The following is a 25,292-nucleotide window of genomic DNA, read 5'->3' as shown; positions in this document are numbered from 1 at the left end:
ACCTGAGACCTATCCTGGTAATTGATCGAAATGGACATGACTATTTATAATATAGAGTGACCTCAATGGAGACGAGAAAGGTAGTGGTGTGGAGGGGGATAGAGTAGATTCCTCCATGTGGAATATGTTACATTTGATTTTTCAGTATTTCATGATTTAAATGGTATTCAGTAGAAGAAGGGAGCTCAATAGTGAAAGAGCTTTATTGTAGCCTCCATCCACCATAGCAGCAGGAAAGAATTGTTGTGGCTCCAGAAATGACCAAAAGGAACTTGCTCCACAGGTTCCAAGTCAAGTGGGTGTTTGATGCAGAGCAATTCTTTACATTATACAGTCACCTCTAGACAAATTTCAACACAGCTGGTATTGCCAGTGAGCAATGGTACATACAAGTCTTTGATTACTTCCTCCTCAGGCACCCTGCAGTGCTGCACAGAGAAAGTATATAAAGTGACCTATCAGGCTATACTTGTCACACGGTGATCAGCAGGGAGTTTAAAGCATTTTTTCATTTCTCAATCATGTTTCAAATCTACCAGATTTGAAAAACCACTTTGATCACCCAAAAAAAAGGCTGAAATGTAACTACTAAAAATGCAAAATATACTTTAAAAGCTAACAGATACGTTGTCCACCTACAATGAGATCAGATTCTTTGAAACATTTCATCATCAATCTACTACTCCCACTCCTTTTTTGTAAAGTTCCCATGGCTGGACAATTATAAGCTGAGAGATTGCTGCTTGTTTTATAGGTAAATTGATCATAGACGTCTCCACAGCTTCAGTGCTTATTGAGTTGGGTAAATGCAAATACTATTCTCACTGCTTCCATTTGCAGATCTAAAATATAATGCTCAGGTCTGGCCAGTACAGGACAGAGCAATGTACCTAAATATGTTGATCTCTACAACCTAGAAAGGCACAGGCAGCAAATGCATGGAACATCACTGCTTGCAAGTTCTCTTCCAAATCATACATCATCCTGACTTGGAAAGAATCACTGTCACTTCACTGTTATTGGGTAAAATTTTGGAATTACCCTTCTAAGATGAGTAAGATGGTTTATCACCTTCTTGAGGGTAATTAGGAATGGGCAATAAATGCTGGTCAACCAGCCTTGCCAACATTCCTGGGTGAATACCTGGGTTAGAAATGTTTCCAGCTGATGCAGTACGGTCCCATCCAGGACTCCTCATAGGCCATAGTGAATTGGATCACTGCCAAGACTACACTCCTCCAATTCATAACATATTCTGTCATTTAAAGGTGAACATTACTTTGAAAGCTCCTGAGAGAAGCTATTGCATGAGGCATCTTGAGTGGTAGGATTTCAGGTGGACTTGGGTGTAGGGTGCAAATGTGATAGAGTGCTGAGTGGATAAGAGAGAAGGATGACTGATGGGTGGGAGGATGGAGTGGTAGGTAAGTAGGTGAGATTATATCTAGGCTAGTGAGTTCAGGGGACCATGGGGGAGGTGTGGTTAGAGTGGAAGGCAGTAGGAGGAATAAGGAGTCATGTCAACTTAGGTCATGGGGAGAGTTAGAAAAAGGGAGAAATTGGGGTAATTGAATTCATGGGGAGTTAGAAGTTGAGTTGAGGTAGTGACTGGTGTTGTCAGGAGGGGGCTGTTATGGGAAAGAACCAGGAGAGGGAGAGTGTGGGGTGTATGTTCAATCTGTATTGTGGGGTCAATTCAGGGTGGAGGAGTGAGCTGTCAGAGGGCTTTTGGGGAAGTAATTGGGGCGTAGGAATGGGGCTGCAATTTTCTAGTTAGCCAGGAGTTAGAGCATGTTTTCATTCCTCTAAAATGTTCCAAGACAACTATGAAGCTCTGTCAGTCTAAACCCTTAAGTTTCCAACTCTAAGTCAGAGTTGGGTTCTCATTGGATGATTCCAGATGCAATTATCAATTGCAAGTCCCAGCTTCCCAGGCAATTTCTCAGAGTCAGCAACACTGGGACTTCCACATGGTTGGGATACCCAGGTTTTGTGGCAATAACTACCTTCCAATCATGAAAACTGAGACCATTGTACCTATCTGGCTATCACCCTACCAGTGTTGAGATTAGAATAAGAGAAAGGACTGCCTAAAATATTCACACTGGGTTTCATTGAGGTCATTTTGGTCATAATCACTGAAACTGTGGAATGACCCAATATTTGATCCATTTCTCTGAGTTTTCCACCAATCTCCCACTGAATCTATGGCTTGACGTTGGGAGAGACCTGTTGGAAATTAACCCCTTAACACTTCTGATGGTAGTATTCCAGTTCTTTCTGTTTCATTTACTGAGGTAACATGATATAATTTTGCTACAGCAACTCATGGTATTATAATTCTAAATATGAAATAATGGTCTGTCTCTACTGAAAATTACATCTGAGATCAAGCCGTGAAAGAGGCAGTTTTGTTTCAGTTGCTAGGATTGTTCAGTGAACAGAGTGAGCATAGCTCTGTCAGCTTTTGCATGGTTGTGCGTAAGTTTAATTCCTCCTGTGGATTGTACTTACTTTAGCAGTATTAATTCCCAAAAAAACAAGCTTGAATGATAATGAATATCTATTACAATACAATAATAAAATTGAGCTTGTCACCAAATAAAATGCAGACAGAATAATATATCACAGCATTTATTTATGCAACGATAGTCCCAGTGGAAAGATTCTTCAAGTCAATGAATGTTAAATGTCGGGAAGATGTGTTTCTGCCTGTGATTCAGTATTGTGCATAGAGCAGTCAATCAGTGGTTATTGTGCATCCATATTATTTATATCTTAGAAAAGGTGGGCGTAGAATTGACAACTGCCATCAATAATAAAACAATAAGATTTTCCTCTGGGTGGAAGAGATTTTGGAGTATTACCATCAGAACTAATACATTTCTTTCCTCTGAAATTTGTCAGTAATCATGCCAGTGGCATATTTACCACCAATTTCCATTTTCCATTATGTGCTATGCACAGAGGAACCTCAATTTACCAGTGTGATAATGCCACAATTGTCATGCTAATAAGAGGGCGTTATAGCAAGAAAGAAGATAATCCTTGAATATATTTGCACTGATCAAAGTATATTTTATGCTGAGATTATAAATATTTTTAAGTGAGTTGTGGGTGTCATGCATTTCCTCCCACAATGAACCATGAATGCTGTAATAATTACAAACAAATAAAATGGCAGAATGCCATGATTATCTCTGTGCAAATTTGGATACCCCTAAGCTTTCTTCTTCCCAAACTGCATGCAAACATTCTGGGTTCAAAACCTGGATGCTTTATGAGGTGAGAAATTGTGCATTCCAGATTGGTTGATCAGGAAATATGAATTCCTTGGTCGACTGGTTTGGAAACTTGCAGCATTATGATGTATTTCTTTATCTATCAGTGTTCTGAATAGTGAAAAAACACAGGATCACAAATAATCAAACCTTACCAAGTGGAGTGTTTCAATGTGAAGTGTTAGTGGTGTCAGTTATCATAGTCAAAATCAGATTAGGTATATGAATTTGGGTTTTGAAAAAGGTATCTAGGGATTCTCTACAATCATCACAGTGATATTCAACATAGCAATAATGGTTTTGATAGCAAACTGACTGAGTCTGTACCTATGACAAAATGCTCATTGTTAAAAGAACACAACCTATTGAAAGAACTGAGGGAATAACTTGCAGACAGTGAGTCTCTGACAGTGCTTCCACATAACAAACTCACAATGCTATTCTCCAAACCACAAAGCTGTCAAAGCAGCTGTCATTAATAGTTTCATTTATGTCTTGATTTCACATCTCAAGAGCTTACCTAATACATGATACTTTCTTGGCTATATGTGCTGAAGTTCTTTTAAGGATTAAACTGCTGCTTTGATACTATTTATTTTTCTTTTCTCTTTGTTCACTTATTGGGTAGATGGGTGGCATGGTCTCTTGTCTCCAATAATGATATCCCACAGCCAACTAATTCAATGTACATAAGAGTGTCCCATGATGATTCACCACATAATTCCTTTTCTCACAATATCACCAATATTGAACACCCCATGATTTAATATTCTAAGGGCTTCAATACATTACAAAATTACAGTATCCATCTGACATTAATTCCAAGATGCTTTATTATAAATATTTCCAAATACTTGATCTGTTTTCTATGAAACAAATACAGTTTTGTGCTTTTCCAAAAGAGGAATGAATCTCTCTGCATTTGCCCTGTCAGGTCTTGCCTTCATTGGTCATGACATTTGAGTATAGGTGTTAGAATGTCATGTTGCAGCTGTACAGGACATTGATGAGGCTACTTTTGGAGTATTGCTTACGATTTTGATCACCCTTTTATAGGAAGGATGTTATGAAACTTGAGATGGTGCAGAAAACATTAACAAGGATGTTACTGGAACTGGAGTGTTTGAACAATAGGGAGAGGCTGAATAGGCTGGGCTTTTTCCCCTGAGTGTCAGAGACTGAGGAGTGACCTTATAGTGGTTTATGAAATCATGAGGGGCATGAATAGGGTGAATAGCCAAAGTATTTTTACTAGGGTAGAGGAGTCCAAAACTAGAGCGCATAGGTTTAAGGTGAGAGGGGAAAGATTTTAAAAGGACTTGAGGGGTTACATTTTCATGCAGAGCATAGTCTGTGTATAGAATGAGGTGCCTGAGGAAGTGATGAGGACTGGTACAATTACAACATTTAAAAGGCATCTGAATAGCTCATTGAATAAGAAGGATTTAGAGGGATATGGGCCAAATGCTGGCAAATGGGTCTCGGTCAGATTGTGATGAGTGGTCAATGTGGATGAGTTGAACCAAAGGGTCTGTTTCCATGATGTATGATGCTAGGTCCTCTAAGGATATGCTATTTTTCAATAAGGTTGCTTTTCATTCTTCCGTGTTCCAATGAGTACAGGCCCAGTTGACTCAACCTCTCCTGACTCCTTACCCAAGTTCAAACAAATGAAACTTTTCTGGTGTTCCTCCAATGCAATGTATCTTTTCTCTGGTAAGAGCCCAAAACTGTGTGCACTATTCCAGTTCTGGTCTGATTAGTGCCTTGTAATGTTTAGCAAAATGTTTTACTTTTACACTCCAGTATCTTTGTAACAAAGACCGACATTCCATTTGTCTTCCCAATGAACTTAGATACTAACTTTTTGTGATTCATGGACGAGGACTCTCAAATCCCTCTGCTCCACATTTTTTGCAGTCTTTCTTCATTTAAGTAATGTTCAGCTGCTCTATTCTTCCTGTCAAAATGCATAACCCCACATTATATTCCATCTATGAAGTTTTTGTCCATTCATTTAAGCTGTTCCTCTCCAGAATCTTCATGTCACCCTCAACACTTGCCCTTCCATCTGTCATCTGCAAACTTAGTTATAATTCATTCACTTTCCCCATTCACATCATTAATGCATATTGCAAGTAATAGCCCCAATAATGATTCCTGTCACATTCCAATATTACAGGCTGTCATTCTAAAAATGCCCTTATCCCAATTCTCTAGCTTATATTAGTTGGCTAATCTTTTATCCATGCTATTATATTGTCTCCAACTCCATGGGTACTTATTAAGTAGCCTGATGTGTGGCATCTTATCAAATGCGTTCTGAAAATCCACTGCTTTCCTTTCATCTATCCTGCTTATTGCTTCCTCAAAGAATTCTAGTAAATTTGTCAGATATGATTTCCTTTTCATAAAGTTTTTGTTGACTCTGCTTGATCTTATAAATATCTAAATGCTCTTTTATTACATCCTTAACAATAGACTCGAACGTTTTCACAATAACAGATGTTAAGCTAACTCGCCTCTTGTTTCCTTTTTCTTTGCCTCCTTTTTAAATAATCATATTCCATTGGCGATTTTCTAGTCCTCTGGGACTTTACCAGAATCTAACAAGTCCTGAAAGATTACCATCAGTTCATCACTCTACCTGTAGCTACTTCCAGTAATATCCGAGGATGCATCCTATCAGGTCCAGAGCACTTACCAGTCTTTAACCTAATTAGTTTTCCTACCACTTTTTCTATAGTGGTAGTTATTGTATGTATTTCAACTCTTCCTTTTTTTCATTTGAATATTGAGAATAATTTTGATATGTTATTACTGTCATTAACTATGGAGACTGATGCAAAGTTTTTATTCATCTCCTCTGCTATTTCCCAGTTCCCCATTATTACTTTGTTAGCATAATTCTCGAAGGGGCTATGGTCACTTTGGTTTCTCATTTCCGTTTATATATTCAAAGATTCTCTTGTCTCTGTTGATATAACTTGCAAGTTTATCCTCAAAGTCTATTTTCTCTTTTTTCTCAATCCACCTAGGCTGGGCACATGATAGTCTTTATCAGGTACAGAGCACACAACATGTGCAAGTTCAAACTGAGGTCATACAATCCCAGATTATTGTAGAGTCATAGAGTTGCACAGCATGGAGACAGATTCTTTGGCCCATCTCGTCCATGCAAACCAGATATCCTAAATAAATCTAGTCCTGTTTGCCAGCACTTGGCTCATATCCCCCTCAACCCTTCCTTATTCATATGCCCATTCAGATGCCTTTTAAATGTTGTAATGTACCAGCCTCCACCAATTCCTTTGGCAGTGCATTCCATCCATGCACCATCGTCTGCGTGAAAAAGTTGCCATTTAGGTTGCTTTTAAATGTTTCCCCTCTTCTCTTAAACCTGTACCCTCTAGTTTTAGATTCCCCTACCCTGGAAGAAAGGGTGATTCACCTTATCAATGCCCCTGTTACTACAATATCTCACATTGCTGTCACTGCAACTACATTGTGCAAAGTGGCTTGATGTGTCTCACAGCAGGTCAGAAATCTATCCTCCTAGCTGTTGCCAGTCAAGCTGAGGCAGACTCAAGAGAATGGCAGTGCCTCTGTGAAGTACAAACCTGCTGTTGTCTCAGGATAGTAGCCTGTATCTCACCAGCACTGCCACCTCAATATCACCGATGCCCTTGCTGCTACCCAGCCATTCATAACAAGTTTGTGTAATATAAGGTGAGCTTTCTAGAGACAGAATTACTGAAGTTACTAAGCACTAGGCCACCTCCAAACTCCCCAACTGAACGTCAACTCAAGAAATGTATGCACATAACAGAAACACAATGTTAGACACAAAGCAGTAACTGCTATACAAATGCTACATACATTTTTCAGCCTACATGAGTAAATTTCGTGCTAAAATTGAATGGTCAAAAAAGTCATGTGCATTTCCTTAAAGTATGACCCAATCTATCTAAGGATTGCAAAAACATTTTAATGAGTTAGTTGATTCATAAGATCACAAACAAAATTGTTTCAGGAATTCTATCAAAAATACCCTCAAAAAACTCTAAACACTCGCTATCTACATAATTTCCAAGTATTTTGTAAAGTTACCTGAAATCTTACAAATGTTTCTGAAGACTTATTCCTTAAGTTACTTTGTAACAGCAATATCTCATGATCCAATTGCTATCAGCAAACTCTTTGATGTTGATGGAAATCAAGTTCAACTGTGTGTAAAAAGTGGTGGTTCCCAATCCAGCTGTTTTTGCTCTGGGAAAATCTAGTTAAAACTACCTTCCTTGTTTTATTTTGAACCATCGAGAAAATGATCTCTTTCACAGGTGTTCCTGCTGTTCACAGGTGCTGCTGTCCACTGTACATGTTGCTGTTTTCAAATTTAGATAAATGCCAGACGTGCCTAATAAAGTATCTTTCACAGTTCAGTTTCTACTTGAATTATTTAAGAAAGAACTATTAGACTCATAGAGTCATAGAGATGTACAGCATGGAAACAGACCGTTCGGTCCAATCCATCCATGCTGACCAGATATCCCAACCCAAACTAATCCCACCTGTCAGCACCCAGCCCATATCCCTCCAAATCCATCCTATTCATATACCCATCCAAATGCTCTTAAATGTTGCAATTGTACCAGCCTCCATCACACCCTCTGGCAGCTCATTCCTACACATACCACCCTCTGCATGAAAAAGTTGCCCCTTAGGTCTTTTTTATATCTTTCCCTCTCACCCTAAACCTGTGCTCTCTAGTTCTGGACTCACCGACCCCAGGGAAAAGACTTTGTCTATTTATCCTATCCATACCCCTTAAAATTTTGTAAACCTCTATAAGGCCACCTCTCAGCCTCCGACGCTCCAGGGAAAACAGCCCAGCCTGTTCAGCCTCTCCCTGTAGTTCAGATCCTCCAACCCTGGCAACATCCTTGTAAATCTTTTCTGAACACTTTCAAGTTTCACAACATCTTTCCGATTGGAAGGAAACCAGAATTGCATGCAATATTCCAACAGTGGCCTAAACAATGTCCTGTACAGCCACAACATGACCTCCCAACTCATGTAGGAGAAAGTGAGGACCGCAGATGCTGGAGATCAGAGCTGAAAATGTGTTGCTGGAAAAGCGCAGCAGGTCAGGCAGCATCCAAGGAGCAGGAGTATCAACTTTTCGGGCATGAGCCCTTCTTCAGGATTCCTGTTGGGTTGCTGTGAATGTCTGGGTCTGATGGTGGTTACGTGATCTGTGCATGTGGTGCATTCTCTTCTTCCTGACTAGCCACCTGCAACTGAGGAACTGCTTCTCCAGCAGAGTGTATCTGACAATGGTTACAATGGTATATCTGGTCATTTGTTTCCACCTTGTATATTTGAGGTGACATTGCTCCATTCAGACCCCAAGTTGCCTCTTGGGTTTCTTTTTGTAAGCATTGAAGGTTTGTACCTTGACTGGCTCTCCAACATTTCACTCTAACAATAGGTTTTGCTGTCTTGTCAAAATGGAATTTGTCTTTCCATCATTTCACTTTGATATCCTCGGTCACTCCAATTATTACTTCCGGCTTCAGTTTTTCTTTTCTGCTATTGGAATAATTGTTTGTGTGTGGCATGACTTTAGTCCTTATATTTGATTAAATTCCATGCTTTTAGTAAACACATTGCCCCACATGAAGTTTGTCATCATACATCAGTGTGCATTTTGTTTGATTTCTCTATGATTCTTTGGGCAATTTTCCCTGCTTCTTCAAGCTTTCCATTTGCGTGGGGATGGTTTGGACATGATGTGAGATGTTGAATATCCCAATCATGTATGCAGTGACTACATTCTTTTCTTGTGAGTAGACAGCCATTGTTGCTCATGACAATGTTGCAATGCTATAGTGAGTAATACAACTTAAGCATTTGAAAATCTCAGCTGGAGTTGTTGAAGTCAATTTGTCCACTGCCCAGTAATCAGAATAATAGTCCACTATCATGACATAATTAGATCCTGTGTGTGTAGAGAGGTGTAGACTCAACTTCATCCATGGTCTAGGAGAAGGTGAGGACTGCAAATGCTGGAGATCAGAGTTGAAGAGTGTGGTGCTGGAAAAACACAACCTGAAGAATGTGGTGCTGAAAAAGCTCAGCTGATAAAGATTGTGGTGCTGGAAAAACACAGCCTGAAGATTGTGGTGCTGGAAAAACATGGCCCGAAGAGTGTGGTGCTGGAAAAACACTGCTGATGAAGATTGTGGTGCTGGGAAAGCCCAGCCCAAAGAGTATGGTGCTGGAAAAACACAGCTCGAAGAGTGTGGTGCTGGAAAAGCACAGGAGATGAAGAGCATTCCTGATGAAGGGCTTATGTTTGAAATGTCAACTCTCCTGCTCCTTGCATGCTGCCTGACTGACTGCCACACTCTTCAACTCTTAATCCATGGTCTGTCTAGCATGTCATGTGTCATCAATGGCTCTTGTGTAACTTGGAACGATGAGTACTTTTGATCTTCTCTTCTGAGGAAGGATGTTTTTTGCAAAAGAAGGAGTGCATCGAAGGTTCACCAGATTGATTCCTAGGATAGCTCATATGGGGAAAGATTGAATCAATTAGGTTTATAATTGCTGCAGTTCAGAACAATGGTGGGGGGGGGAGTTTTTCCTTAGGAACCTATAAAATTCTAAGAGGATTAGACAGGGTAGATGTAAGAAGGATGTTCCTAATGGTGGAGGAGTCCAGAACCAGGATTCACAGTCGAAGGATATAGGAAAACCATTGAGGACTGAGATGACAAGACATTTCTTCACTCAGAATGTGATGAGCCTGTGAAATTCAAAATCCCAGAAAGCAGTCAAGGCCAAAATTTTGTTTTTTTAAATTATTATTCAGTCATGAGATCTGACTGTCTGTGGCTAGGCCAGCAGCTGGCCTACATGTGGCTCCAATGGGTCTAGAGCCACATGTATGCCAAACCAGGTAAGTATAACCAATTGTCCTTCCTGAAAGGACATCAGGGAACCAGATGAGGTTTTTCTTCATACAAATTAACAATGGTTTCATGGTTATCACTAAACCCTTAATATTAGGTCCTTTATTGAATTCAAATTCTACCATGTGCCATGATTTTAAGAATAAGTTAGATGTAACATTTGAGATGAAAGATTCAAAGGATATGGAGGGTTGGGGGGGGGGGGTGGGGGAGGTTGGGAAGCATGTGCACATTATTGAGCTGGGTAATCAGGCATGATCATAATAAATGGTGGAGCAGGCTCAAAGAAACAAATTCCCTATTCCTCCTATATTCTATGTTTCCATGGAACATATTACTGTCACTTCATTGGCTGCGGTGGTCCTTGATTTGTTGCTCATGTTTAGCAAGTTGAGGAGATCCCTTGCTTTCCTCAGGTTTGACTCAATTTCTTGGTAGCTGTCATGGATAGACTTTCACATTCCTCGTCTCAACTCCTTTGGGACAATGAGTCAATTTCCTTTGTACAATATGACATTCAGAGCTGTTAATTCATCTCTGTATAATTGATACTCACTTTCTCATAGCAACAGATCTGTCTTCGGTGCTCGTGTACCCTCATCTTACTTTTTCTGTAACTATGGAGACTTTGATCATTAAACAGCTTGCTTGATTTAAGCGAGGCACTTTCTATTCTTTCCAGAGTATGATGAGCTGCCAATTCATGTTGAATTTGGAAGATCTGAACCTTTCGTTTAGCACATTCAATTTTATTCATAGGGAGTGCTGCTGTTGGCAGCATGAGTGCATTGGACATTTGCTTCCCTTGCTTGTATAGGTAAAAACAATGACTGCAGATGCTGGAAACCAGAGTTTAGATTATTTAGATTGATGTTGGAAAAGCACAGCAGTTCAAGCAGCATCCGAGGAGCAGTAAAATCGATGTTTCGGGCAAAAGCCCTTCATTCCTGAACTGCCTGAACTGCTGTGCTTTTCCAGCACCACTCTAATCTAAACCCCACTTCCCTTGCTTGTATGTCACATTCAGATTGTATCTCTGTAACTTGCGTAACATTCTTTGATAATTCTTTGGAGAAGATAGCAACAGCTTCAGTAAAATGTTTTGAAGTGGCTGGTGGTTGGGTTTGACAGTCATTTTAAATCTTCCAAGTAGGTTGTGATGAAAATGTTCACAAACAAAAAGGATTGGACACACACTGTTTCTCATTCTGCTCCATTTGTGTTAATGGTCTAGATGCAAATGCAATTATACTGATTGATACATTAAAGTTCAAGCCAAGTCTTGTTGAAGTCATACTACATGGTCACTTCTTCTTTTATGTCATTGTATTTCAGCGCTGGCTTTGCTATCACTTATTGCTTGGCCAGAGTGTTTTATTTTTAATTTTTAGCCTAATACTGCTACAACTCTTGGCAATGAGCTACCTTAATGGTTTACACTCTGATGACAAATTGGGCAAGAATTTTGCCGAATGGTTGATGAATCTAACAAATCATTGCATTGCACTGCTTTTACACCTAGTGGTATCAGCATTGCTGCACGTTTTCCACATATGAGCAAAGACCCTTTTCTTATCAGTATATAGTTAATGCATTTGATTTCAGGCATTTTTAATCGCAATTATTTCAAGTTTACCTAGTGAACTTTGTCAAATAGTTGTAGATAATCAACAACGGCTCCTTCCAGGGTGCCTATCCATCCACGAACAAGCAGATCAACCACTATAGCTTCCACTCCCAGATCATGAACTGTGTCATGTTGTCTGCACTGCTATTCTTCTGAGCAGTAGAAATGCCAAATGGTACATGAAATTGTCTGTTTCTTCTGAGGGGTATCAAAATATGATTAGAAAACTGTTGCTTTGCTTGGCGATAGCCATTGTTCACATCTGGAGTAGTAACTATTAATGCCTTTGCAGGTTGAGGCAAAATTACTTCATGACTGACACAGAAGCGATTCTGAGCTTCATTTAGATCCTTTTCAGTCTTGCATCCTCTCAGCTTTCCTTCTTGTTTCCCTGTTGCCATGCTGCTTATTCAATATGTAGGAGCTGTTACTTTCTTAACTATTGCCTCCTTTCTGGCTCTGCTAACCAGTTTTTATGGGTTTTCAGAGAAACCTGAAATCTCCTCTCCAGATGCTGAATTGGTATTGCATTCTCATCTTCTTTGAAATGATTTTCTCCTGATAAGTACTTTAACCCTGTAAACACATCGTTGTGCTCCTCTAGGATCTCTTCCATGGTCAATGGCTTAGTGTGCTACAACATGTTATAAATCTCATTTGGCGTGTTGAGGGCTACTACTCTGAGTAGTAGCACTGGCTGAGACAAATAGTACTTGCTTGCTGCCGATGATCTGGAACTCCAGGTCCAAAGTCACGTTGTTGCAATGCTCAGAGTAATCTGGCCTCTCAGCATGCATATGGTACCACCTTATAGCCTTTAACTTACTTTCAAGGGCTTCATTTTTGGGCTGTCTTGCTGAATGACTTTGCTCAATTCTATGAAGGTCATGATGTTACATGTCGTACCAGTGTCAATCTGACACTTTTTGTTGACCAGGTGGTTTGTTTCTGTGGTTCTCAGACAGTCACAAATTGGCTTGACTGAACTAACCTGTTGTATGGTATGGAGTGATTCAACAGAATTTTCAGCCAATATCTCTCCAGTGGCCATCTGTACTTGTTTGTTGTGTTTTCTATTTGTCAAATTTCTGTACTTGTATGCAAAATGGTTAAGATTCTTGTGTTGAGCACATTGTTTTCCCCATGGTGGGGACGTGTCTTCTAATCCTTTAAATGATGTCCTCTATAGTATTTGCATCCTGCCCTTTGTCTGAGATTTGTGCCTAAAGGAATGCAAGACCTGGTCTGCTCCTCCATGAATATGCTCTAGCTCCTGATACACAATCTCAGCACTTGTGCACATTAATTGCTCTCTTGAGCATAAGTTCCTCTTTCTTCATCAGAATGCTTTCACTTCAAGATCTCTTACACCTAATATATTCCTGCCTTTAACTAGATCATCCTTTGATTGCATAAATTCACAGGTTTCTACCAGCTACAGAACAACATGCCACTAATGTATAATATTCACTTGAGGCTCAAAACGTGCCTCAAAATCACTTAAAATATCTGTCATGTATCTTTTCTGCTCTTCAAAGAGTAGTAAATGGAATATATTAGGGTGACAAGTGGCTCTGTGGTTAGCACTGCTGCATCAGAGTGGCAGGAAACCACATTCGAATCTACCCTCTGTGTGGAGTTTGCACACTCTCCCCATGTCTGCCTGGGTTTCTGCCGGGTACTCCAGTTTCTTCCCACAGTCCAAGGATGTGCAGATTAGGTTGATTTAGCTATGCTAAACTTACCCATAGTGATCAGAGATATGTAGGTTTGGTGTGTTAGCCATTGGAAATGCAGGGTTAGGGGATACAGTAGGGGCTGGGTCTTGGTGGGATTCTCTCTGGAGGACATGTTGGACCGAATGGCCTGTTTCCACACTACGGATTCTACTCTAAATTTTACATATTTTGAATGTCACTTTCTAACAGTGATAACAGTGTTGTGATTTGATTTGATTTATTATTCTCACACATACTGAGATACAGTGAAAAATATCGTTTTAAGTATTAACCAGACAAATCATACCTTAGATAAGCATATTAGGGTAATAGAACAGAATGCAGAATATGTTGTTACAACTACAGAGAAGGTGCAGAGAAAGATCAACTTTAATAAAGGAGAGTTCCATTCATAAGTTTGATAACAGGGTGACTGTTATCTGATAACTTTTCTTGAATCTGTTGGTACATGTTTTTAAACTTGTGCATCTCCTGCCCAATGGAAGAGGGTATAACCGGAGTGGGAGGAGTCTTTGATTATGCTAGCTGCTCTCTTTAGGCAGTGGGAAATATAGACAGCGTCAATGGATGGAAGGCTGGTTTTAGTAACTGTTAGTACAGAGGAACCTCAATTATCCAAAATCAGATTATTCAGCAAGATCGCATGGTCCCGATGCTTGGCTAAACTATGTTATCTGGCATTCCATTCTTCAGAATTCAACTAAACAAACGGAATACTCCCTGTCTACATCGTTCGGATAATTTAGGTTCTTCTGTAAATGTTTTTGTTTCGAGTCATAGAGATGTACAGCATGGAAACAGATCCTTTGGTCCAACCTGTCCATGCCAACCAGATTTGCTCAACAAATCCATCGATCTTTTATAACTTTTCAATTATATATAGAAGAAATTCCGATTTTGCTTCATATCCCCTGTCCTTTGAGCAGAAGCTGTTAGTGCAAATGCTCTAGCCTTACTTCCTTAATCAATGGGGAGAGGTGATGACCTAGTGGCATTATCACTGGATTGTTTGTCCAGCAACCTAGATAATATTCTGGGTACGAATCCCACCATGGCAGATGGTGGAATTTGAATTCATTTTTTTTTATTAGATTCCCTGCAGTGTGGAGACAGGCCCTTCAGCCCAACCAGTCCACAATGACCCTCTGTAGAGTAACGACCCATTTCCCTCTGACTAATGCACCTAACACTATGGGCAATTTAGCATGGCCAACTCACCTGACCTGCACATTTTTCGACTGTGGGAGGAAACCAGAGCACCCAAAGGAAACCCACGCAGACACAGAGAGAATGTGCAAACTCCACACCCACAGTCGCCTGAGGCTGGAATCAAACCTGGGTCCCTGGTGCTGTGAGGTAGCAGTGCTAACCACCGAGTCACTGTGCCACTCATTCACCTTGCTGCCCATCAAAGTTTTAAAAAAACTCTGGAATTAAGAGACTGATGATGACTGTAAATCAATTGTCAGGAAAGAAACCCATCTGGCAATGTACTTTAGGGAAGGAAACTGCCATCCTTACCTGGTCTGGCCTACATGTGACGCCAGACCCACAACAAAGTAGTAGACTTTTAACTGCCCAAAGGGCAATAAATGCTGCCAAGTCAGCAACACCACCGTTCCATGAATGAATTTTTAATAAAAATTTTGAACAGTGGCTGTTTTTTTTATTTTTGCTCCAGCTTGTTTGGTTACAATTTACAGCTCTCTGACACTCATCCCCGTATTACTTCTGATCCCATCTTTCAAACGTAGTGCACCATATTCCATTGAGTCTAAGACATGCGCTGACAGGACGTGTGCTGCATGGTTTGACTACAGCAAGCTTGGAGGGACACTTGAACATAATTGTATTTCAATCCATACAGCTTCCACAGAATCCCAATGGACATCTCTGGTCATGTATCCAGTCAAATACAATCCAGAGAGTGGAAGGTTTGGATAAAAATGGTCCACCAGCTGCATAAAAGTACTCCCAAGCCATTATTAGCTCACAGGAAACCCCTAGACAGGGCCTCCACTCATCTTAACCCTGCCACTCCCCACCTCTGAACCCCAGGACCAGACTGACAACTGGCTCCATAAAGTCTGCTCTTCCCAATAAACAAGCTCCAACAGAAATCCAGTTCAATGTACATTACCTCCCAAATCTTTATAATGAGGCATATGATTCAGGAAATCTGGGCAATGTGTAGAACTGGAAATCATTTCACTAGCATCTATTTTTCACTCCCAAAAGTCGAACTTCCACTGCAATGGCACTATGGTTATTTATTACCAAGTGCTACTGTGTGTATTTAGTTCAATATATAACATAATACTGGAGAATGAAGTGGAGGAACAATAAGTTTTAATCACAAATCTTAATAATCCATCCTGTGAGCTGCCCTCTTATGGAGATTGAAAGTTAGATTTCCAGAGTATTTGATAGTACTGACTCGATGGGCTGAATTGTCTCTTTAGTACTATATGATTCTATGGTTATGTTTTGGTGGGTTTTGTTTTAAAGCATAATTGAAATAGATTGAAACCAGTTTGGAACAAAGGTAATCTTCGTAAAGTATTTCTGTCTTGTACTAGACACCATCTGTGCATTAAATTTAGGTTTGAACAATGTAAACATGGAGGATTACAATAACAAACATCATTTCCTTACCATTTTGCTGCTCAGAGTGTCTTTCCTATAGAGAAAAATGATCTGCAAAATTAAGGTATCCAATGGAGATGGAAAATAACATATCATTATTCACTGGAAGTTAAGACCCATTAAGGCAGTTTTGCTTATGATGAAGACTAGGTTTGTGGCACATTATCATTAAATTGCAAAACAACAGAAACAGTTTGGAGGTTTCAATACAGCATTGACAGAAGTGAGTGGTGTTGATCCCTAGATTTCATGCAGCAATAGGTTACAAAAAAATGTCACACAAAAAAACTGAAACATGGGTAGACTTGAGTCACATGCAGTTTGAATTCATTGCCATGGCATTAAATGAATAATGGTCACTTGAGTAAATTATCAGATTTAAAGTCTGGTTGAAGATTTGTAGCTCGGGTGTCCGTTGTTGTGGTTCTGTTCGCCGAGCTGGAAGTTTTTGCTGCAAACGTTTCGTTCCTGGCTAGGGAACATCATCAGTGCTATTGGAGCCTCCTGTGAAGCGCTGCTTTGATGTTTCTTCCGGTATTTAAATACCGGAAGAAACATCAAAGCAGCGCTTCACAGGAGGCTCCGATAGCACTGATGATGTTCCCTAGCCAGGGAACGAAACGTTTGCAGCAAAAACTTTCAGCTCGGCGAACAGAACCACAACATAAATTATCAGAGACAAGGTATGAAAAGTAATCAGGAAAGCTGATGAAGCGGTTGCCTTTGCATTCAAGTTAGCTTAAGATAAAAGGAAATAAGTTATGCTTCAGTTATAGCTTGGTCAGGCACCCCCTGACATATTATGTTCAGTTGTGGGCACTGAAACCCATGATCGATAATATATTGGTCTCAGGGAGGGTGTATCTCTCAGAGCCAAAAAGGTGTTGAGTCATAGCAGAGTTAGATTGTATTTTCTTGATGATAGTAGAAGATCAAACAGATTGAAATCTCTCAAATGGTGAAAAAGCTGATACAGAAGATTTAGAACAAAAGAATATAATTTGAAAACAAATGGAGTGGGCAGTGAGTAGAGTGCATACCACTGTCATGCCATGTTTAACTCAACATTATCATCATAATACCTTTCCATCTTGAGGATCTCCCCTAGATCTTTGATACTCTGTAACTATTAAGCTTTAAAAGGACATTTGCTTATTAAGAATCTCCATTTCACTGAGGAGACATTTGGTTAATCAGCATCCAACAACTTGTTCTGAAACTCTGCCCACAGCTGCTAAGTAAATCCATAACATTTTAAACAAAACAACTCTCAACTCTCGAAAGAAATGTCAGTTTGCTCAATCTTCTAATGTTAATGCAATTTTTAACAATCCAGGATCCAAATCCAGATCCATATCTTTGACAACATCTAATCAGCTCTTTTGTTTATCACAACATTTATTTATCAATCTTTTTTGGTGAAATCTATTCATTAGCTTTTAAAGCATATTGTTTACAGCAAAAGAAAATTATCTCAGCCACCTACAGTCAGTTAGACATTTAAAGAGTGAAATCAGGAGACATTTTCTTTTGACCCATAAAAGGAACAAACTCCTCTTAAGTGTAGGTGTGGAGTTGATATAAATCTTCAAGACTAAGAACAATAGATCTTTCTTTTTCCAGTATGAAAGAATTGTTGACCAAAAATGGGTAAATAGAGTTGAGATCCAGATCAGCCATGACTGAATGATGAAACAGACCCCAGGGACTGAATGGCCTACAACAGGTCCAATGTGTAGCAAAGTGCTCCTTTCAAAAAAAAACTGCAGTAATATTGGCTTTAGCAACAGGAGACTCACAACTGCAGATGATTGCTTTTAGTGTCTTGCCCCGAGACGGCTAATTTTTCTGTGTCAGCACGGTGCAGCAGTTTATCAACTGCCTAGTACAGACATTCCCTCCTTTAATTCCTTCAGAGTCCTAGAATTATCTTGCTGAACACATTCATCTTATGCCTCTAATTGAATAGAAAACAGCACCTTCATGCTGTAATCATATTGAACAAATAATGAAGTATTAATTGATGGTAAATTGCTCAGACAGGTAGCTTGGACATGCATATGCAGAAAAAAGGTAAGAGCACATATCAGATCTATTTTCCTTCTTACAAACAAACCTTTAATTATAAACAGTGACTGATCTTGTATTAGGTACATACTCTCTGAATTTATTTTGCCATAATTTGTTTTTCGGCCAGTATAAAATTGAGAAGTAACTTTGTGGGGTAACTTTATGTATGAAAGCCAATTTAGCATTAGCACTGTATGACTGTTTAGATAGGAAGAGGTGAAGTGCAAGCATTCCATATGCTTTTAGCTTGACATTGATTCATGCTTCTGAAAGATGTTCTTAGATGATACTATCATATTTCACTTATAATCTTTCCTATTATTTTTCTTTAAGCTTCAATCTAATAATAGCATGCTGAGGTTGGGATAATGTTCTCTAATTGTATCACTGGATGAGATTTTAATACATTTAGCTAGATTTAAAATATGAATGCATGTCTCAGATTGGATTTCTTTCCTTATTGTATTCTATCTTTATATTTAACAATGTACTGTAATTAGGTAGAAGATTCAAAAAGGTACCATACCAGGCTGACATCCTTTTCGAAGTTTATTCACTCAGAATACCAACAGAAACATAATGCATTATTTTTAATGAAAGCTGAAATTGCCCATTGTTAATAATTTTCTTAATTTAATGAATTGCTAACTGTCTGAGAAGTATCCATTGCCAGCAGTCTGCAGCAAGCATCCTAACTAGGAATTTTCATACTTTTCCATATGTTCTTTTTGAAATTATTTTTCAATGATGCACCTTGGAATGCTTCTCTACGTTGAAGCAATCCACCAGTGCTGCTTTAATTGCACCTCCCAAACCTGTGACCTCTACCATTTAGAAAGGCAAGGTCAGTAGATATATTAGAATATCACTACCTACTGCTTATCCTCCAAGCCACATACCATCCAGACATGGAACATCTTTCTTTCACTGTCATTCGGTCAATATCTTCGAACACTCCACTAAAATTGGAGGTGTCCCTACACTACATTTCTGCAGTGTTTCAAGAAGTCAGCTCATCACAATCTTCTCATGAGCTACTAGGAATAGATAATAAATGCTGGCCTACTCGGAGAAATCCATTCCTGTGAATGAAGGAAAAAAAGCATGAAGTTAATGTTTTTGTTTCAGAGTACCTCCTCTAAATGTTAGCATGTGTCTGTGCACCATTATTCTCAACTTTTGAGAGTGAGTAGAGGGTGCAATTAAATGTTAATAGCATAGAAAATTGGGAATGTGGTAAAACTGACTATCCACTTACTGTCAATTCCAGTCTATTTTAAGAAGAAAAACTTGAAGAAAATATGTTGACAAAGTACAATTCAAATAAGGAGCTAGTTCATTAACAACTCTGACACCTTAGAATTTCATGGGTCTTCTATGGTCATAGACCCTAATTTGAAAAGCATTTATATTGATCATAAGCTTACTCTAATGAAGTTTTTGAATAAGGATGTAATCCAATTTTGATTTCGGAGATGGTACTTTTGGAAGGGTGCAATGCATTGGGATGCTCACTTTTGAAGTATTATTGACATATTTTATTGTATTGAGATATACCAATTTACATTTTTTATGGTACTTACTATGTACAACGAGATGTATTTTGCTTTACAATGAAGTGCTCTAGGTAATGGATATCTAGCAGAGAATTTATAAGGGAATAAAGCAAAGATTTAATTCTAAAGAAAGGAATTGCTGAGGGTGGGAGTAAGGTGATTGAAGGAAACAAAAAACACGGTGGCACAGTGGTTAGCACTGCTGCCTCGCAGCGTCAGAGACCTGGGTTCAATTCCTGCCTCAGGCGACTGACTGTGTAGAGTTTGCACATTCTCCCTGTGTCTGCGTGGGTTTCCTCCGGGTGCTCTGGTTTCCTCCCACAGTCCAAAAATGTGCAGGTTAGGTGAATTGGCCAGGCTAAATTGCCTGTAGTGTTAGGTGAAGGGGTAAATATAGGGGAATGAGTCTGGGTGGGTTGTGCTTCAGCGGGTCGGTGTGAACTTGTTTGGCCGAAGGGCCTGTTTCCACACTGTAAGTAACCTATCTAATCTATGCAAATCTATATGGTGTTAGAGGACATAAATAGAGCGCTAAAGAAGATCTTGAAATTAGAGAGGACCAAGGGATTGTAAAAATTTAAATGTGGAGGTAAATATTTAAGGTTGATTTGTTACAATATGCCATTTTCCTGAGATTTATGTGTATGAAAATGCAGGCTTTAATGAGTCTGATGAAAAGGGGTGCACAACTCAGGATGACTTGTAATCGATAATTAGCAGCAGCAATGAGAGTATAGGGAAAGTCCAATCACAAATTGTTGAGAGTCTGCATGTGTGTTTTGATGGTGGAGGGAAACTGATGTGTGATATTGCGGAGATGAAAGTTTAACAGATCACGTAAAAACAACTTGCAATCAAGCACTATAATGCAACTCTACACTCTTTATTGTGTGCTATAAAAATGTGCATTCTGAATACATTTAAAAAGGCTCTGAGATATGTCACACCATATCAAAAGAAGAAAAAAAAGACTTTCAAAAAATAACACATGGCCTGATTTAGGATTATTGGAATTAGATCACTACTAATCTAAATTTTTTCTTTACTGTTATAGTTATTGGGTGAAACTGCCACAGCACTTTTTTATTTCTAACTTAAAAAAATGTTGGCTAATCTTTTAAAACTGAACACTTGTCTTTCATTAATTTTGAACAAACTTTAGTTTTGCAAAGGACTTGAAATCACTGGAAACGAGGCACTGAATCCTGAGGGTTTTGTTTTTGAGTTTCCCAGTTCTAGATTAAAGGCAGCAAAATGTAATGCTTCTGACCGAGTGAAATGGGTTTGTTTTTGTTCCTGCCTACAGTGAGTTACTGTACACTGGATTGAAGGAAAGGTTCTGAAACAAAGTGAACTAAGAGGTCATGTGAACCAACAAACTGAAATATAAATTGGATTACTTGCTCCAAAGTAATACATACATTGATTTAATTCTTAATTTAAATAGCTAAGCATATTTAGACATTTCATTTTTGTATTCACTTTCTGCTGGAGTCCTGCTGTATGGCATCAGAAGAAGTCTAGATTATTAAAATGCTTTCTGGATGAGGGAAAAGGTAGCAATTGATGTGAAAAGTCAAAAAAGGGCAATAATATGATGTAAAATTAGAAGAGGGTTAAAAGCACAACATTGTCCCCTCTAAGTCTGGTTGATGGGATTTAATTATATTCAATATCTTTTACATATAAAAGAGTGTGTTTACAAGGTAAGGACAATATAATTAGATTTTTAAAAATGACTCCAAATCACAGCCAAATTATGGTGTCACATTGTGATAAAGCCACTCACCAAAATAAATTCCTTAAAAATTTCATTCGTGTAAAAACATAGTTTAAATTCAAGAAAAAAGTTAAACCAGGAAAGCTGACTTTGTTAATGTATTCTGGTCAATGTTTTACCATGTAAAGGAAAAATATCAGAACAATGAAATATTGGAAGATCTCAGTTTAAAGGATTTTGCAGAGTTTAAAGATCAGGATATAATTAAATAACATGTGAAGATTGAATGTACATTCTCATGAGAAAAATAGCAATGTTAGAATTTTATTCCCAATTATTTGTGAGAATAGTTTGTTCAATTTTTTTTATGCTGCCATGCTCCATTCTTGCATGAAATGTGTTCATTTTTCCAGTCACGTCCTTCAAACTGATTACTAGAAAGTAATTGAATGTGGACATATGAAAGTGAAGCAAGGATATTTGGAATGCCATGGAAGCATTGTGTTAGTCAAAGGGTTAATGCTGTAAATGGCCTCAACAACAGTCTTATTAAGGCTCAGAATGAAACTGTCCACTTAACACAAAGACTGGAGAAGATGTTATTATGTTGGATTGCTTCTAATGGTGAGGAATTGAGTTTTGCATACAAAGACTCTGATAGGTCCACTTTAGTAGCGTCTGGTAGCAGCCTGTCACTGTAAATGAAAGTCCTGCAGTGAAGAGAATTCAAACAGCTAGCAGCATGTAAAAGTTTTCATTGGCCTGGGGGCCATTAGTTAGATGCTGCTGAGATCCTGCCTGCATGGTTCTGCCAGCTGTTAGTACTGGATGCATGGTGACTGTTTGGAAAGGAGGAAATAAAATACCTGTATGGCTGAGGTGTCATGTGAAGTATAACTGGAGGCACCTTTTATACTGAGAGCTCTGATAAGCAAGAGACCTCCTAATCGGAAGGTAGGAAGCCAGCATAGATGAACTGCATTGCCTTCTAGTAATGAACTCTGTTTTGAGAAAAGGGAAGTCAGTATGCTTCTAACCCTTTAGCTATTACATAAACTATTTCAAAATCACTGTTCACTCTGTAAGGTCTGTTGCATTTCTGTTGCTTTGTTGAATAAATTTGAATAAAGCCTTTTAAGTAGAATCTGAATGGCATGTGATTTCGTGAGAGTAAAATAATCATTAAGGTTAAGGAGAAGATAAAAAGGGCTATGTGTACAGTTGTAGGAAGCTGATATTTCACAAACAGGTTGTATGTTTCTTATACCTATTATCAAATAGTGTACATATATCTCAACCTTTTTTATGCCATAGTGAATTTAGGTTATGAACAGTTACTGTAAATAGTAAATAAATAAAGTTCCTAACATTTGATGTATTCTTTTAAAGTAATCATTATAACACCTAAGTACTGTTCTGACCAATTAATTAAATTTGGACTCCAGAGATCTGTGCATATTTTAACATTCCTTTATACAGACATTCATCAGAAAAAGAATACAACATATTTTGATTTTAAATGTGAGACCCATTATAGCTGATGAATTTTCAGAAAATATTTTATATACTTTACAGTAATTATTTTTCTTATATAATTTTGTTCAACATTGACATAGGTGTGTCTTGTTGCTACTGTTGAAATGATTAACTTCATGATAAAAGCATGCACATGTACCTTCAGGATTTCTTGGGTATTCATTGCTGTTCAGAGTATGTATTTAGAATTAAGTTAGGAGATGACATGAAAAAAAAACTGGTGGTTTATGATGTACAGAAAATTAAATTAGAATCCAGTCAATATGTGATGTGAGTTCAGGTTAATACAAGAATCTATTGCTCAAATCAGATGCTCAGTGTGGTGTATAAGAATATGCTTCACATGATCCTAGCTGTCAGTCCTTTGAGAAACTCAAAAGCATGTGGATTAAAGGTAGGAGTTAACTGTAAATTGTTGGTAGGTGGATCTGAGGCAATTGGGTTTAGGAGCTGCATGGAGTATAGCTGTGATCTGAGCAACTAAGATTTGTTCTGTTACAAAGGAAGTAGCTTGCATGCCTAAAAGCAATCTAATATGTTCAGTGATTTTTTTTTTGTCCTGAGCCTTAATTTACAGTAGTTTAAATGAAATGCAGATAAGCAAGTGACTTTTAGGGCTGCCTACTTCATGATAGCTATCTGGAACAAAGAAAATTCTCTGCGATCCCAATAAGCAGATGCTTAAATGAAGATGCAAGTGCTGAAAATTTCCTTGGGGGATGACAGGGTTTGTTATATGGACATTTGTAACAAAAGACAAGCTGATAATAATGTGTGCCGTATTTCTGCTTCAAGTGCTGTTAAAAGATTTAATACTACTCAGGGTGGTATAACTTTAATCAAAGTGTTTGAAATTCATGTAAGAAATTTTGATCCTGGATATGCAGAATTTGCACAGAAGCAACCCACCCATTCTTCAAAAAAAAGTCTTTATTTCCTTTTTTCTGCAGCATGGCCTTCAATTGTTCAGCTTCCATTATAGTTCAACCCCTCTAACATATTTAATACAGAAAAAGGTGCAGTAGATAAAATATTCATGTTATGTAGTCTGCATTTTTAAAGAATGTTCTTTCTGGTTGGTACCACTGATGTGCTTTGTCTTGGCATCGCAGTAGCTATGCTGACATGCTGCATGATGTAAATTGCATTCATTCATTTCAATGTTCGGGATTTTGTGTGATCTTTTCCTTGTCACTGGGTTGCAAGCAAAGCCGTGACAGTGATGGAATTGGCCAGGACGGAGCTGCAGGTGTTTATCATTTCGTGTATCTGTTCAGAGAGCGACAGCTGCTGTTATAAGAGAGGACAAAATCAAAGTAAGTCAACGGAAGCATGTTGAGATGAAGAGAAGCAAAAAAAAAGACTAGCTTACCGTGCAGGATGCAGTTGTATACTCATGTCACTTTTCAGAAGCTGCTTAAAGGATTTATCTGGCTCATGTGTTATATTAGCTCTTAAAGGTTGTTGTATGCTTCATATATATATTTGCTGCATGTCATTGCTGGTATTGTATAATTTTCCGATACTGTCGTCTTTGACAGGGAAGGACAATGCGTCTTTAACAGGAGGTGGCAGCAAAGAGCTAGTATAACTGAAGCTTGGGCGTCTGGTTACATCCATTGGAGCTGAACACTTCATAAAGAATAACGTCTGGTAATTACAAAAGTTTATTTTTAATGTAGCGAATTACTCTAATGGTTCACCGGGTTACAACAGAAAATTCAAACTAAATTGCAAACGCGTATGTTGTTCTAAAATAATCTGCGAGGCGTGAATGTTAGTAAGTATGGAGGAAGGGGGCACTGACTAATTACAAGTGATAGTGATCATGATTCACGCTCTGCAAAATTGAAAGACCTTACGAATTAAAATAATGAAGCCCCTGATATTGAAAGCAAAGAAGTGGGACTTACTCGCAGGGTGCATGGATAAATTAAATTTCCGACAGAAAATTCGAATGTATTAATTATATTCGCATGTAAATTGGGATGGCATTTCTGTTGTGTGCTAACCACTTTTTGAGAAAAATCAAAGCACTGACCTTCTATCATTATTAGACAATAATAAGTAATGAAATTGTCCTGTTTGTGGAAGCAATATTCCACCATTTAAGTGCATCATTTGCTTATGCTCTTAAACA

Source organism: Hemiscyllium ocellatum, chromosome 1 (genome assembly GCF_020745735.1).
Source record: "Hemiscyllium ocellatum isolate sHemOce1 chromosome 1, sHemOce1.pat.X.cur, whole genome shotgun sequence".
Lineage (NCBI taxonomy): Eukaryota > Metazoa > Chordata > Chondrichthyes > Orectolobiformes > Hemiscylliidae > Hemiscyllium > Hemiscyllium ocellatum.
The sequence above is the reverse complement of the archived record's forward strand: the minus strand, read 5'-3'. Positions refer to the sequence as shown.